This window comes from Ranitomeya variabilis, chromosome 8, assembly GCF_051348905.1.
Source record: "Ranitomeya variabilis isolate aRanVar5 chromosome 8, aRanVar5.hap1, whole genome shotgun sequence".
In the NCBI taxonomy this organism is placed as follows: Eukaryota; Metazoa; Chordata; class Amphibia; order Anura; family Dendrobatidae; genus Ranitomeya; species Ranitomeya variabilis.
Window position 1 is genome coordinate 205959559 of NC_135239.1, and position 17952 is coordinate 205977510.

The following is a 17952-nucleotide window of genomic DNA, read 5'->3' on the forward strand; positions in this document are numbered from 1 at the left end:
CGATACATAAGAGAGAAAGCTATACATATCGCATTTTTCAGACTATAAAACACACTTTTTTCCCAAAAATTTTTTTGGGGAAAATAGGCATGCGTCTCATAGTTGGAATATACTTACAAGTAGTGTGGCGGCAGCAGGAGTCGGGTGATGATCACACTTCCTTCCAGGCTGGTGCCGCAGAATTTGGTGGTGCTCTGTGATGTGGGGGCTCTGCCGACATTTTGTGAAAGCCCGAGGTCCCCGAACTTCCACTGCTGTGACAGGTGACCTCCAGGAAAATGCCCCTCAGTGGTGAGATACTATAGAGCGGCCATATTATACATCCCAATAACAGAGGGAGGACTGGGCTGCCCCTCAGTGGTGAGATACTATAGAGCGGCCATATTATACATCCCAATAACAGAAGGAGGACTGGGCTGCCCCTCAGTGGTGAGATATTATAGAGCAGCCATATTATACATCCCAATAACAGAAGGAGGACTGGGCTGCCCCTCAGTGGTGAGATACTATAGAGCAGCCATATTATACATCCCAATAACAGAAGGAGGACTGGGCTGCTCCTCAGTGGTGAGATACTATAGAGCAGCCATATTATAGAGCAGCCATATTATACATCCCAATAACAGAAGGAGGACTGGGCTGCCCCTCAGTGGTGAGATACTATAGAGCGGCCATATTATACATCCCAATAACAGAAGGAGGACTGGGCTGCCCCTCAGTGGTGAGATACTATAGAGCAGCCATATTATACATCTCAATATAAGGAGGACTGGGCTGCCCCTCAGTGGTGAGATACTATAGAGCAGCCATATTATACATCCCAATAACAGGAGGAGGACTGGGCTGCCCCTCAGTGGTGAGATACTATAGAGCGGCCATATTATACATCCCAATAACAGAAGGAGGACTGGGCTGCCCCTCAGTGGTGAGATACTATAGAGCAGCCATATTATACATCCCAATAACAGGAGGAGGACTGGGCTGCCCCTCAGTGGTGAGATACTATAGAGCAGCCATATTATACACCCCAATAACAGAGGGAGGACTGGGCTGCCCCTCAGTGGTGAGATACTATAGAGCAGCCATATTATACACCCCAATAACAGAGGGAGGACTGGGCTGCCCCTCAGTGGTGAGATACTATAGAGCAGCCATATTATACACCCCAATAACAGAGGGAGGACTGGGCTGCTCCTCAGTGGTGAGACACTATAGAGCGGCCATATTATACACCCCAATAACAGAGGGAGGACTGGGCTGCTCCTCAGTGGTGGGCAGGGCCGGTTTTAGGCAAAGTGGGGCCCTAGGCAAAAGTTTAAAATGGGGCCCCAAATGCTAACATATTGCACCAACAGAAACATTTTGGTTGTAGCTACATGCGCTGATTTCAGGCCACTAAATGAGCGTGATCAACAATATTGAAGTCATTCGCCACTTGTTTCCAGCCTCTTTACACTGGCTGGGGACAGAATGATCACTAGTAAATCAATCTGTCCCCATACAGTATCATCTTAGCAGAATATCTGCAGTTTTAACTGGGCCATCGATGTGCTGATGAGAACAATGATTTTTGTTCCAGCATATACTGTACATACACCGTACATACACACAGATACACATACCGTACATACACAGACATACACCTTACATGCAAACACACATACAGTTATATACACAGATAGTATACACATACCGTACATACATATACCATACATACACACAAATACACATACATACACCGTACGTACACACAGATACACATACAAATACAGTATATGCAAACACATACATATACCATACATACACACAGATACACATACATATACCATCATACATACACATACCGTACATACACACATGCATATACCGTACATTCACACAAATGCCGTACACATATACCGTACATACACACAGATACACACACATATACCGTACATACACAGATACAGTTATATACATATAGTACAAACATACCGTACATACATATAAAATACACCCAAATGCACATACCGTACATACATACATATACCGTACATGCAGATACACATACACGTACCGTACATACACACATACAGTATATACACATACCGTACACACATATACATACACATATACTGTATGTACATGCACATAAACATACATATATACCATATATCCATACAAATTTATTTCACATACACAGATACACACATACTGTACATGCATACACACACAGCCATACAACTATACCATACATACACACATATACTGTACATACACAGATACACACACACACACACAGATAGAAACATACACATAGGTACACACAGATGCGCACATACATATACAAGCATATACATACATACATACTAATCTTGTATAGGTGATCAGATGAGCCCTGCAGGTCAGTTCAGCTGGAGAAGGCTGCAGACCCCACTGTGGGGGATGGGGCACAGAGCAGACAGCACCTGATGATAAATTCCCAGTAAGGGAGGAAAAGACTCAAATTCAAAAAGTTCCATGACTAAAATTATAAAGAGATAAGTTATAAAGAGCACTATAACTGCACATTACTTTTCAGGTCACTTCACAGCATACATTTTGCTGCCGTGCTGCCCCTGCAGTGCGCTCCTCCCCCATCTCTGCTCTGTGAGGAGACGCTGCAGCCTGCTCTGAACAGAACAGTGGAGGGAGCAGAAGACCCCCTGTAAGTCCTGCTCTTCCTCCACTGATGTCCCTATGTGCTGTGCAGCCGGGGCCCCTGACTGTAGGCGAGCACTCACCATTGGGACGCTCCATGCAGGAGGACAGACGGCAGCCAGTGAGCGCTCTCCTCAGTCTGGTCACTGTGAGGTAAGGAAAGCGTTCATTGGCCAGCGTCTCTCCCTGCATGACACGCCCCCTTTTTGTTCTCCTGCACTTCGCGCCCCGCTCTCTTCCCCGGCACCCGGTGTTCCATGATTACAGGAGGGAGTGAAAGGGGCCCGACCCTGCATGATACCGGGCCTACCTGCAGGGGCCCCCCTCCACCTCTGGGCCCTGGAGCAGTGCCATCAACAGTATGTCTGCCCCTGGCTGGGGGCCCCTAGGGCAGCAGGGGCCCCAGGCAGCTGCCTAGTCTGCCTGCCCCTAACGCCGGCCCTGGTGGTGGGATACTATAGAGCAGCCATATTATACATCCCAATAACAGAGGGAGGACTGGGCTGCCCCGCAGTGGTGAGATACTATAGAGCGGCCATATTATACATCCCAATAACAGAAGGAGGACTGGGCTGCCCCTCAGTGGTGAGATACTATAGAGCAGCCATATTATACATCCCAATAACAGAAGGAGGACTGGGCTGCTCCTCAGTGGTGAGATACTATAGAGCGGCCATATTATACATACCAATAACAGAAGGAGGACTGGGCTGCCCCTCAGTGGTGAGATACTATAGAGCGGCCATATTATAGAGCAGCCATATTATACATCCCAATAACAGAAGGAGGACTGGGCTGCCCCTCAGTGGTGAGATCCTATAGAGCAGCCATATTATACATCCTAATAACAGAGGGAGGACTGGGCTGCCCCTCAGTGGTGAGATCCTATAGAGCAGCCATATTATACATCCTAATAACAGAGGGAGGACTGGGCAGCCCCTCAGTGGTGAGATACTATAGAGCAGCCATATTATACATCCCAATAACAGAGGGAGGACTGGGCTGCCCCTCAGTGGTGAGATACTATAGAGCAGCCATATTATACATCCTAATAACAGAAGGACAGGGCTGCCTCTCAGTGGTGAGATACTATAGAGCAGCCATATTATACATCCCAATAACAGAGGGAGGACTGGGCTGCCCCTCAGTGGTGAGATACTATAGAGCAGCCATATTATACATCCCAATAACAGAGGGAGGACTGGGCTGCCCCTCAGTGGTGAGATACTATAGAGCGGCCATATTATACATCCTAATAACAGAAGGACAGGGCTGCCTCTCAGTGGTGAGGTATTATAGAGCAGCCATATTATACATCCCAATAACAGAGGGAGGACTGGGCTGCCCCTCAGTGGTGAGATACTATAGAGCAGCCATATTATACATCCCAATAACAGAGGGAGGACTGGGCTGCCCCTCAGTGGTGAGATACTATAGAGCAGCCATATTATACATCCCAATAACAGAGGGAGGACTGGGCTGCCCCTCAGTGGTGAGATCCTATAGAGCGGCCATATTATACATACCAATAACAGAGGGAGGACTGGGCTGCCCCTCAGTGGTGAGATACTATAGAGCAGCCATATTATACATCCCAATAACAGAAGGAGGACTGGGCTGCCTCTCAGTGGTGAGATACTATAGAGCGGCCATATTATACATCCCAATAACAGAAGGAGGACTGGGCTGCCCCTCAGTGGTGGGATACTATAGAGCAGCCATATTATACATCCCAATAACAGGAGGAGGACTGGGCTGCCCCTCAGTGGTGAGATACTATAGAGCGGCCATATTATACATCCCAATAACAGAAGGAGGACTGGGCTGCTCCTCAGTGGTGAGATACTATAGAGCAGCCATATTATACATCCTAATAACAGAAGGAGGACTGGGCTGCTCCTCAGTGGTGAGATACTATAGAGCGGCCATATTATACATCCCAATAACAGAGGGAGGACTGGGCTGCCCCTCAGTGGTGAGATACTATAGAGCAGCCATATTATACATCCCAATAACAGAAGGAGGACTGGGCTGCCCCTCAGTGGTGGGATACTATAGAGCAGCCATATTATACATCCCAATAACAGAAGGAGGACTGGGCTGCTCCTCAGTGGTGAGATACTATAGAGCAGACATATTATACATCCCAATAACAGAAGGAGGACTGGGCTGCCTCTCAGTGGTGAGATACTATAGAGCAGACATATTATACATCCCAATAACAGAAGGAGGACTGGGCTGCCCCTCAGTGGTGAGATACTATAGAGCAGCCATATTATACATCCCAATAACAGAAGGAGGACTGGGCTGCCTCTCAGTGGTGAGATACTATAGAGCGGCCATATTATACATCCCAATAACAGAAGGAGGACTGGGCTGCCCCTCAGTGGTGGGATACTATAGAGCAGCCATATTATACATCCCAATAACAGGAGGAGGACTGGGCTGCCCCTCAGTGGTGAGATACTATAGAGCGGCCATATTATACATCCCAATAACAGAAGGAGGACTGGGCTGCTCCTCAGTGGTGAGATACTATAGAGCAGCCATATTATACATCCTAATAACAGAAGGAGGACTGGGCTGCTCCTCAGTGGTGAGATACTATAGAGCGGCCATATTATACATCCCAATAACAGAAGGAGGACTGGGCTGCTCCTCAGTGGTGAGATACTATAGAGCAGCCATATTATACATCCTAATAACAGAAGGAGGACTGGGCTGCTCCTCAGTGGTGAGATACTATAGAGCAGCCATATTATACATCCCAATAACAGAGGGAGGACTGGGCTGCCCCTCAGTGGTGAGATACTATAGAGCAGCCATATTATACATCCCAATAACAGAAGGAGGACTGGGCTGCCCCTCAGTGGTGGGATACTATAGAGCAGCCATATTATACATCCCAATAACAGAAGGAGGACTGGGCTGCTCCTCAGTGGTGAGATACTATAGAGCAGCCATATTATACATCCTAATAACAGAAGGAGGACTGGGCTGCTCCTCAGTGGTGAGATACTATAGAGCAGCCATATTATACATCCCAATAACAGAGGGAGGACTGGGCTGCCCCTCAGTGGTGAGATACTATAGAGCAGCCATATTATACATCCCAATAACAGAAGGAGGACTGGGCTGCCCCTCAGTGGTGGGATACTATAGAGCAGCCATATTATACATCCCAATAACAGCAGGAGGACTGGGCTGCTCCTCAGTGGTGAGATACTATAGAGCAGACATATTATACATCCCAATAACAGAAGGAGGACTGGGCTGCTCCTCAGTGGTGAGATACTATAGAGCAGACATATTATACATCCCAATAACAGAGGGAGGACTGGGCTGCTCCTCAGTGGTGAGATACTATAGAGCAGACATATTATACATCCCAATAACAGAAGGAGGACTGGGCTGCTCCTCAGTGGTGACATACTATAGAGCAGACATATTATACATCCCAATAACAGAGGGAGGACTGGGCTGCCCCTCAGTGGTGAGATACTATAGAGCAGCCATATTATACATCCCAATAACAGAAGGAGGACTGGGCTGCCCCTCAGTGGTGGGATACTATAGAGCAGCCATATTATACATCCCAATAACAGAAGGAGTACTGGGCTGCTCCTCAGTGGTGAGGTACTATAGAGCAGCCATATTATACATCCTAATAACAGAGGGAGGACTGGGCTGCCCCTCAGTGGTGAGATACTATAGAGCAGCCATATTATACATCCTAATAACAGAGGGAGGACTGGGCTGCCTCTCAGTGGTGAGATACTATAGAGCAGCCATATTATACATCCCAATAACAGCAGGAGGACTGGGCTGCCCCTCAGTGGTGAGATACTATAGAGCAGCCATATTATACATCCCAATAACAGAAGGAGGACTGGGCTGCTCCTCAGTGGTGAGATACTATAGAGCAGCCATATTATACATCCCAATAACAGAAGGAGGACTGGGCTGCCCCTCAGTGGTGAGATACTATAGAGCAGCCATATTATACATCCCAATAACAGAAGGAGGACTGGGCTGCCCCTCAGTGGTGAGATACTATAGAGCAGCCATATTATACATCCCAATAACAGAAGGAGGACTGGGCTGCCCCTCAGTGGTGAGATACTATAGAGCAGCCATATTATACATCCCAATAACAGAAGGAGGACTGGGCTTCCCCTCAGTGGTGAGATACTATAGAGCAGCCATATTATACATCCCAATAACAGAAGGAGGACTGGGCTGCCCCTCAGTGGTGAGATACTATAGAGCAGCCATATTATACATCTCAATATAAGGAGGACTGGGCTGCCCCTCAGTGGTGAGATACTATAGAGCAGCCATATTATACATCCCAATAACAGGAGGAGGACTGGGCTGCCCCTCAGTGGTGAGATACTATAGAGCGGCCATATTATACATCCCAATAACAGAAGGAGGACTGGGCTGCCCCTCAGTGGTGAGATACTATAGAGCAGCCATATTATACATCCCAATAACAGGAGGAGGACTGGGCTGCCCCTCAGTGGTGAGATACTATAGAGCGGCCATATTATACATCCCAATAACAGAAGGAGGACTGGGCTGCCCCTCAGTGGTGAGATACTATAGAGCAGCCATATTATACATCCCAATAACAGGAGGAGGACTGGGCTGCCCCTCAGTGGTGAGATACTATAGAGCAGCCATATTATACACCCCAATAACAGAGGGAGGACTGGGCTGCCCCTCAGTGGTGAGATACTATAGAGCAGCCATATTATACACCCCAATAACAGAGGGAGGACTGGGCTGCTCCTCAGTGGTGAGACACTATAGAGCGGCCATATTATACACCCCAATAACAGAGGGAGGACTGGGCTGCTCCTCAGTGGTGAGATACTATAGAGCGGCCATATTATACATCCTAATAACAGAAGGAGGACTGGGCTGCCCCTCAGTGGTGAGATACTATAGAGCAGCCATATTATACATCCCAATAACAGGAGGAGGACTGGGCTGCTCCTCAGTGGTGAGACACTATAGAGCGGCCATATTATACACCCCAATAACAGAGGGAGGACTGGGCTGCTCCTCAGTGGTGAGATACTATAGAGCGGCCATATTATACATCCCAATAACAGAGGGAGGACTGGGCTGCCCCTCAGTGGTGAGATACTATAGAGCAGCCATATTATACATCCCAATAACAGAAGGAGGACTGGGCTGCCCCTCAGTGGTGAGATACTATAGAGCAGCCATATTATACATCCCAATAACAGGAGGAGGACTGGGCTGCCCCTCAGTGGTGAGATACTATAGAGCAGCCATATTATACACCCCAATAACAGAGGGAGGACTGGGCTGCCCCTCAGTGGTGAGATACTATAGAGCAGCCATATTATACACCCCAATAACAGAGGGAGGACTGGGCTGCTCCTCAGTGGTGAGACACTATAGAGCGGCCATATTATACACCCCAATAACAGAGGGAGGACTGGGCTGCTCCTCAGTGGTGAGATACTATAGAGCGGCCATATTATACATCCTAATAACAGAAGGAGGACTGGGCTGCCCCTCAGTGGTGAGATACTATAGAGCAGCCATATTATACATCCCAATAACAGGAGGAGGACTGGGCTGCTCCTCAGTGGTGAGACACTATAGAGCGGCCATATTATACACCCCAATAACAGAGGGAGGACTGGGCTGCTCCTCAGTGGTGAGATACTATAGAGCGGCCATATTATACATCCTAATAACAGAAGGAGGACTGGGCTGCCCCTCAGTGGTGAGATACTATAGAGCAGCCATATTATACATCCCAATAACAGAAGGAGGACTGGGCTGCCCCTCAGTGGTGGGCAGGGCCGGTTTTAGGCAAAGTGGGGCCCTAGGCAAAAGTTTAAAATGGGGCCCCAAATGCTAACATATTGCACCAACAGAAACATTTTGGTTGTAGCTACATGCGCTGATTTCAGGCCACTAAATGAGCGTGATCAACAATATTGAAGTCATTCGCCACTTGTTTCCAGCCTCTTTACACTGGCTGGGGACAGAATGATCACTAGTAAATCAATCTGTCCCCATACAGTATCATCTTAGCAGAATATCTGCAGTTTTAACTGGGCCATCGATGTGCTGATGAGAACAATGATTTTTGTTCCAGCATATACTGTACATACACCGTACATACACACAGATACACATACCGTACATACACAGACATACACCTTACATGCAAACACACATACAGTTATATACACAGATAGTATACACATATACCGTACATACATATACCATACATACACACAAATACACATACATACACCGTACGTACACACAGATACACATACAAATACAGTATATGCAAACACATACATATACCATACATACACACAGATACACATACATATACCATCATACATACACATACCGTACATACACACATGCATATACCGTACATTCACACAAATGCCGTACACATATACCGTACATACACACAGATACACACACATATACCGTACATACACAGATACAGTTATATACATATAGTACAAACATACCGTACATACATATAAAATACACCCAAATGCACATACCGTACATACATACATATACCGTACATGCAGATACACATACACGTACCGTACATACACACATACAGTATATACACATACCGTACACACATATACATACACATATACTGTATGTACATGCACATAAACATACATATATACCATATATCCATACAAATTTATTTCACATACACAGATACACACATACTGTACATGCATACACACACAGCCATACAACTATACCATACATACACACATATACTGTACATACACAGATACACACACACACACACAGATAGAAACATACACATAGGTACACACAGATGCGCACATACATATACAAGCATATACATACATACATACTAATCTTGTATAGGTGATCAGATGAGCCCTGCAGGTCAGTTCAGCTGGAGAAGGCTGCAGACCCCACTGTGGGGGATGGGGCACAGAGCAGACAGCACCTGATGATAAATTCCCAGTAAGGGAGGAAAAGACTCAAATTCAAAAAGTTCCATGACTAAAATTATAAAGAGATAAGTTATAAAGAGCACTATAACTGCACATTACTTTTCAGGTCACTTCACAGCATACATTTTGCTGCCGTGCTGCCCCTGCAGTGCGCTCCTCCCCCATCTCTGCTCTGTGAGGAGACGCTGCAGCCTGCTCTGAACAGAACAGTGGAGGGAGCAGAAGACCCCCTGTAAGTCCTGCTCTTCCTCCACTGATGTCCCTATGTGCTGTGCAGCCGGGGCCCCTGACTGTAGGCGAGCACTCACCATTGGGACGCTCCATGCAGGAGGACAGACGGCAGCCAGTGAGCGCTCTCCTCAGTCTGGTCACTGTGAGGTAAGGAAAGCGTTCATTGGCCAGCGTCTCTCCCTGCATGACACGCCCCCTTTTTGTTCTCCTGCACTTCGCGCCCCGCTCTCTTCCCCGGCACCCGGTGTTCCATGATTACAGGAGGGAGTGAAAGGGGCCCGACCCTGCATGATACCGGGCCTACCTGCAGGGGCCCCCCTCCACCTCTGGGCCCTGGAGCAGTGCCATCAACAGTATGTCTGCCCCTGGCTGGGGGCCCCTAGGGCAGCAGGGGCCCCAGGCAGCTGCCTAGTCTGCCTGCCCCTAACGCCGGCCCTGGTGGTGGGATACTATAGAGCAGCCATATTATACATCCCAATAACAGAGGGAGGACTGGGCTGCCCCGCAGTGGTGAGATACTATAGAGCGGCCATATTATACATCCCAATAACAGAAGGAGGACTGGGCTGCCCCTCAGTGGTGAGATACTATAGAGCAGCCATATTATACATCCCAATAACAGAAGGAGGACTGGGCTGCTCCTCAGTGGTGAGATACTATAGAGCGGCCATATTATACATACCAATAACAGAAGGAGGACTGGGCTGCCCCTCAGTGGTGAGATCCTATAGAGCAGCCATATTATACATCCTAATAACAGAGGGAGGACTGGGCAGCCCCTCAGTGGTGAGATACTATAGAGCAGCCATATTATACATCCCAATAACAGAGGGAGGACTGGGCTGCCCCTCAGTGGTGAGATACTATAGAGCAGCCATATTATACATCCTAATAACAGAAGGACAGGGCTGCCTCTCAGTGGTGAGATACTATAGAGCAGCCATATTATACATCCCAATAACAGAGGGAGGACTGGGCTGCCCCTCAGTGGTGAGATACTATAGAGCAGCCATATTATACATCCCAATAACAGAGGGAGGACTGGGCTGCCCCTCAGTGGTGAGATACTATAGAGCGGCCATATTATACATCCTAATAACAGAAGGACAGGGCTGCCTCTCAGTGGTGAGATACTTTAGAGCAGCCATATTATACATCCCAATAACAGAGGGAGGACTGGGCTGCCCCTCAGTGGTGAGATACTATAGAGCGGCCATACTATACATCCCAATAACAGAGGGAGGACTGGGCTGCCCCTCAGTGGTGAGATACTATAGAGCAGCCATATTATACATCCCAATAACAGAGGGAGGACTGGGCTGCCCCTCAGTGGTGAGATACTATAGAGCAGCCATATTATACATCCCAATAACAGAGGGAGGACTGGGCTGCCCCTCAGTGGTGAGATCCTATAGAGCGGCCATATTATACATACCAATAACAGAGGGAGGACTGGGCTGCCCCTCAGTGGTGAGATACTATAGAGCAGCCATATTATACATCCCAATAACAGAAGGAGGACTGGGCTGCCTCTCAGTGGTGAGATACTATAGAGCGGCCATATTATACATCCCAATAACAGAAGGAGGACTGGGCTGCCCCTCAGTGGTGGGATACTATAGAGCAGCCATATTATACATCCCAATAACAGGAGGAGGACTGGGCTGCCCCTCAGTGGTGAGATACTATAGAGCGGCCATATTATACATCCCAATAACAGAAGGAGGACTGGGCTGCTCCTCAGTGGTGAGATACTATAGAGCAGCCATATTATACATCCTAATAACAGAAGGAGGACTGGGCTGCTCCTCAGTGGTGAGATACTATAGAGCGGCCATATTATACATCCCAATAACAGAAGGAGGACTGGGCTGCTCCTCAGTGGTGAGATACTATAGAGCAGCCATATTATACATCCTAATAACAGAAGGAGGACTGGGCTGCTCCTCAGTGGTGAGATACTATAGAGCAGCCATATTATACATCCCAATAACAGAGGGAGGACTGGGCTGCCCCTCAGTGGTGAGATACTATAGAGCAGCCATATTATACATCCCAATAACAGAAGGAGGACTGGGCTGCCCCTCAGTGGTGGGATACTATAGAGCAGCCATATTATACATCCCAATAACAGAAGGAGGACTGGGCTGCTCCTCAGTGGTGAGATACTATAGAGCAGACATATTATACATCCCAATAACAGAAGGAGGACTGGGCTGCCTCTCAGTGGTGAGATACTATAGAGCAGACATATTATACATCCCAATAACAGAAGGAGGACTGGGCTGCCCCTCAGTGGTGAGATACTATAGAGCAGCCATATTATACATCCCAATAACAGAAGGAGGACTGGGCTGCCTCTCAGTGGTGAGATACTATAGAGCGGCCATATTATACATCCCAATAACAGAAGGAGGACTGGGCTGCCCCTCAGTGGTGGGATACTATAGAGCAGCCATATTATACATCCCAATAACAGGAGGAGGACTGGGCTGCCCCTCAGTGGTGAGATACTATAGAGCGGCCATATTATACATCCCAATAACAGAAGGAGGACTGGGCTGCTCCTCAGTGGTGAGATACTATAGAGCAGCCATATTATACATCCTAATAACAGAAGGAGGACTGGGCTGCTCCTCAGTGGTGAGATACTATAGAGCGGCCATATTATACATCCCAATAACAGAAGGAGGACTGGGCTGCTCCTCAGTGGTGAGATACTATAGAGCAGCCATATTATACATCCTAATAACAGAAGGAGGACTGGGCTGCTCCTCAGTGGTGAGATACTATAGAGCAGCCATATTATACATCCCAATAACAGAGGGAGGACTGGGCTGCCCCTCAGTGGTGAGATACTATAGAGCAGCCATATTATACATCCCAATAACAGAAGGAGGACTGGGCTGCCCCTCAGTGGTGGGATACTATAGAGCAGCCATATTATACATCCCAATAACAGAAGGAGGACTGGGCTGCTCCTCAGTGGTGAGATACTATAGAGCAGCCATATTATACATCCTAATAACAGAAGGAGGACTGGGCTGCTCCTCAGTGGTGAGATACTATAGAGCAGCCATATTATACATCCCAATAACAGAGGGAGGACTGGGCTGCCCCTCAGTGGTGAGATACTATAGAGCAGCCATATTATACATCCCAATAACAGAAGGAGGACTGGGCTGCCCCTCAGTGGTGGGATACTATAGAGCAGCCATATTATACATCCCAATAACAGCAGGAGGACTGGGCTGCTCCTCAGTGGTGAGATACTATAGAGCAGACATATTATACATCCCAATAACAGAAGGAGGACTGGGCTGCTCCTCAGTGGTGAGATACTATAGAGCAGACATATTATACATCCCAATAACAGAGGGAGGACTGGGCTGCTCCTCAGTGGTGAGATACTATAGAGCAGACATATTATACATCCCAATAACAGAAGGAGGACTGGGCTGCTCCTCAGTGGTGAGATACTATAGAGCAGACATATTATACATCCCAATAACAGAGGGAGGACTGGGCTGCCCCTCAGTGGTGAGATACTATAGAGCAGCCATATTATACATCCCAATAACAGAAGGAGGACTGGGCTGCCCCTCAGTGGTGGGATACTATAGAGCAGCCATATTATACATCCCAATAACAGAAGGAGTACTGGGCTGCCCCTCAGTGGTGGGATACTATAGAGCAGCCATATTATACATCCCAATAACAGAGGGAGGACTGGGCTGCTCCTCAGTGGTGAGGTACTATAGAGCAGCCATATTATACATCCTAATAACAGAGGGAGGACTGGGCTGCCCCTCAGTGGTGAGATACTATAGAGCAGCCATATTATACATCCTAATAACAGAGGGAGGACTGGGCTGCCCCTCAGTGGTGAGATACTATAGAGCAGCCATATTATACATCCCAATAACAGCAGGAGGACTGGGCTGCCCCTCAGTGGTGAGATACTATAGAGCAGCCATATTATACATCCCAATAACAGAAGGAGGACTGGGCTGCTCCTCAGTGGTGAGATACTATAGAGCAGCCATATTATACATCCCAATAACAGAAGGAGGACTGGGCTGCCCCTCAGTGGTGAGATACTATAGAGCAGCCATATTATACATCCCAATAACAGAAGGAGGACTGGGCTGCCCCTCAGTGGTGAGATACTATTGAGCAGCCATATTATACATCCCAATAACAGAAGGAGGACTGGGCTGCCCCTCAGTGGTGAGATACTATAGAGCAGCCATATTATACATCCCAATAACAGAAGGAGGACTGGGCTTCCCCTCAGTGGTGAGATACTATAGAGCAGCCATATTATACATCTCAATATAAGGAGGACTGGGCTGCCCCTCAGTGGTGAGATACTATAGAGCAGCCATATTATACATCCCAATAACAGAAGGAGGACTGGGCTGCCCCTCAGTGGTGAGATACTATAGAGCGGCCATATTATACATCCCAATAACAGAAGGAGGACTGGGCTGCCTCTCAGTGGTGAGATACTATAGAGCAGCCATATTATACATCCCAATAACAGCAGGAGGACTGGGCTGCCCCTCAGTGGTGAGATACTATAGAGCAGCCATATTATACATCCCAATAACAGAAGGAGGACTGGGCTGCTCCTCAGTGGTGAGATACTATAGAGCAGCCATATTATACATCCCAATAACAGAAGGAGGACTGGGCTGCCCCTCAGTGGTGAGATACTATAGAGCAGCCATATTATACATCCCAATAACAGAAGGAGGACTGGGCTGCCCCTCAGTGGTGAGATACTATAGAGCAGCCATATTATACATCCCAATAACAGAAGGAGGACTGGGCTGCCCCTCAGTGGTGAGATACTATAGAGCAGCCATATTATACATCCCAATAACAGAAGGAGGACTGGGCTTCCCCTCAGTGGTGAGATACTATAGAGCAGCCATATTATACATCTCAATATAAGGAGGACTGGGCTGCCCCTCAGTGGTGAGATACTATAGAGCGGCCATATTATACATCCCAATAACAGAAGGAGGACTGGGCTGCCCCTCAGTGGTGAGATACTATAGAGCAGCCATATTATACATCCCAATAACAGAGGGAGGACTGGGCAGCCCCTCAGTGGTGAGATACTATAGAGCAGCCATATTATACATCCCAATAACAGAAGGAGGACTGGGCTGCCCCTCAGTGGTGAGATACTATAGAGCAGCCATATTATACATCCCAATAACAGAAGGAGGACTGGGCTGCCCCTCAGTGGTGGGATACTATAGAGCAGCCATATTATACATCCCAATAACAGCAGGAGGACTGGGCTGCCCCTCAGTGGTGAGATACTATAGAGCGGCCATATTATACATCCCAATAACAGAAGGAGGACTGGGCTGCCCCTCAGTGGTGAGATACTATAGAGCAGCCATATTATACATCCCAATAACAGCAGGAGGACTGGGCTGCCCCTCAGTGGTGAGATACTATAGAGCGGCCATATTATACATCCCAATAACAGAAGGAGGACTGGGCTGCCCCTCAGTGGTGAGATACTATAGAGCAGCCATATTATACATCCCAATAACAGAGGGAGGACTGGGCTGCCCCTCAGTGGTGAGATACTATAGAGCAGCCATATTATACATCCCAATAACAGAAGGAGGACTGGGCTGCCCCTCAGTGGTGAGATACTATAGAGCAGCCATATTATACATCCCAATAACAGAGGGAGGACTGGGCTGCCCCTCAGTGGTGAGATACTATAGAGCAGCCATATTATACATCCCAATAACAGAAGGAGGACTGGGCTGCTCCTCAGTGGTGAGATACTATAGAGCAGCCATATTATACATCCCAATAACAGAGGGAGGACTGGGCTGCCCCTCAGTGGTGAGATCCTATAGAGCAGCCATATTCAAACAACTAAGATTGATGTGGAATGATAAGGATGACAGACATTGGATAGAAATAGAAAAACATGTCATAAAATCCCCAACGTTGCATCGTTTTTCTATTCACATATCATTGCCGGGTCTAACTAGGGCAGATATGGGAAGTTGTGTCTGTCACCAACCGTGGAAGCAGCACTGGGAGTGTGGAGCATACTTATCAATACACTGCATGCTATTAAATTGGCGCTCTCTATAGCCCCCCATAAAGACTTTGGAGCCGTGAATTCTGGACCTCCAGATCCAAAACTGGAAATCTCTGGGAATCCTACTGATTGGGGACATGTATGAGGAAGGAATATTGTCCTTCTCTATAATCAGAGAGAAATACCTCGTTCCACATAAAGATCATTATAAATATCTACAAATAAGACATTTTCTACATGAAATAAAGAAATAATATTCTCACAACCTTCCAAACTATTTACAATGCTCCTCACCCCAGCACGGCAGATAGGAGTGCTGTCCGTAAGCTACAACCATATGCTGGAGCAGGCCACACGGACACATCCACATTAAAAACTATACCACGCCATTTCAAGGCCTTCCACCAATGCAATAGCAATTTGCTATGTGTGAGGGGTATAGATGCATTGGATATCAGCATCCGGGGTGGGAAATTATCACAACACCTTGCCCCCAGTGTGAAGCTAGGTGGATATGGACACTACAAACAGTCCGTCCCCAAGGCCTAAATGAGAATCTTTCATTTGCCCCTTTTCTAGGATGTATAATCTCATTGTGCATTTGTGAAATTTACTGCTTTTATGGTCACTTTTTGCTGTGGGTGATGCATATACTGTTGATCTTATGTTTTTTTAGATTTATTTTTAATTATACCGTATATATTCTTTATCACAGGTAATCACTGTTTATCTATTATGTCGTGCGAGTGCTTCACACCATGTGACAGAATGCTGATACCATCTACCATCGGTGCAAATGTGCTACTATTCGGGACAATATATGGAGTCCCTATATATATATATATGTATATGATGTCGACCTCACATAGATGAAGTTGGTGCAACATCACCGTTGTCCTCATTTCAGACATATATGTAATTGTATATAATTTTGTATTGATGACATATTATATTGTCCTAAAGATATATATTTCTTCCAATGTATCTGTGATATTTAGACTATTGTAAGATGTGATTTTAATGTTTTTTCTTGATGGAAGTTATCTACATTATGTGGTACAGCACATGATAGAGATATATATATATATATATATATATATATATATATATATATATATATATATATATATACACACTATGATGTTATTTTGATGCCACACACTTACTATACAATAGCGCTTATTTTGTGCCTCTGTACATACCCAAAGTACCCTTACTGCCTTATTCATTGTCCTATTGGATCTTGCCTGTCCTTAGTGTTTTACTATCTATGTGTATGCTTCACAGTCGTTTTAAATTTCCCTTCTACATTTTGTAAAATAAAGTTGATATTGTTTCCACTATTTTTAGTACTTTTGGATCATCTTTTCTCCCCCCCCCCCCTTTTTTTTGTGTCAACCTTATGCTGGAGATGTTCCCCTGTCTGGACATGTATCTCCACAAAGGGGAGAGGGATCAAAATACGGGATCACTCCGGGCAATGGTGGACATCCTTCTCAATGATAGGGACACACTAAGTGCACCAACCACCTGGAGAAGGCCAGAAAGCTGCTGTACAGGTGGTACTTCACACCATACAGATTGTCCCAGATGGGTGCTGGAGGTGCGGAGACGCCAACGCAGATATGACACATGTCTGGTGGGATTGCCATAAAGTAAAGCAGCTCTGGGAAGCAATCTCTCATTTGGTGTCTCAAATTAGTGGCATCCCAATGAAAATTAAGAAAAATCCAGGTCAATGGCCAGAAGCGCCTGCTCTAATTCTGTACAAGTTCCAGACAGTGATTGTGCACATCCTCATAGCAACTAAAATTAAAAATCGCAAGTTACTGGAAAAACCCCAAATGTCCATCATGTATATTATGCATACATATATACACATACTGCTCAAAAGAATAAAGGGAACACTTAAACAACAGAGTATAACTCCAAGTA

At 46.5% G+C, this 17952-nt stretch overlaps 1 long non-coding RNA gene across 1 annotated transcript in view; it reads left to right on the forward strand.

Annotated features, from left to right (window-relative positions):
- Positions 1-17081, forward strand: part of LOC143787607 (uncharacterized) — a 175275-nt gene extending 158194 nt beyond the window's left edge. Inside the window, exon 5 of the long non-coding RNA XR_013218413.1 lies at positions 16733-17081. This is a non-coding gene — a long non-coding RNA (uncharacterized LOC143787607). The remainder of the gene's footprint in view (positions 1-16732) is intronic.
- Positions 17082-17952: the final 871 nt, after the last annotated feature.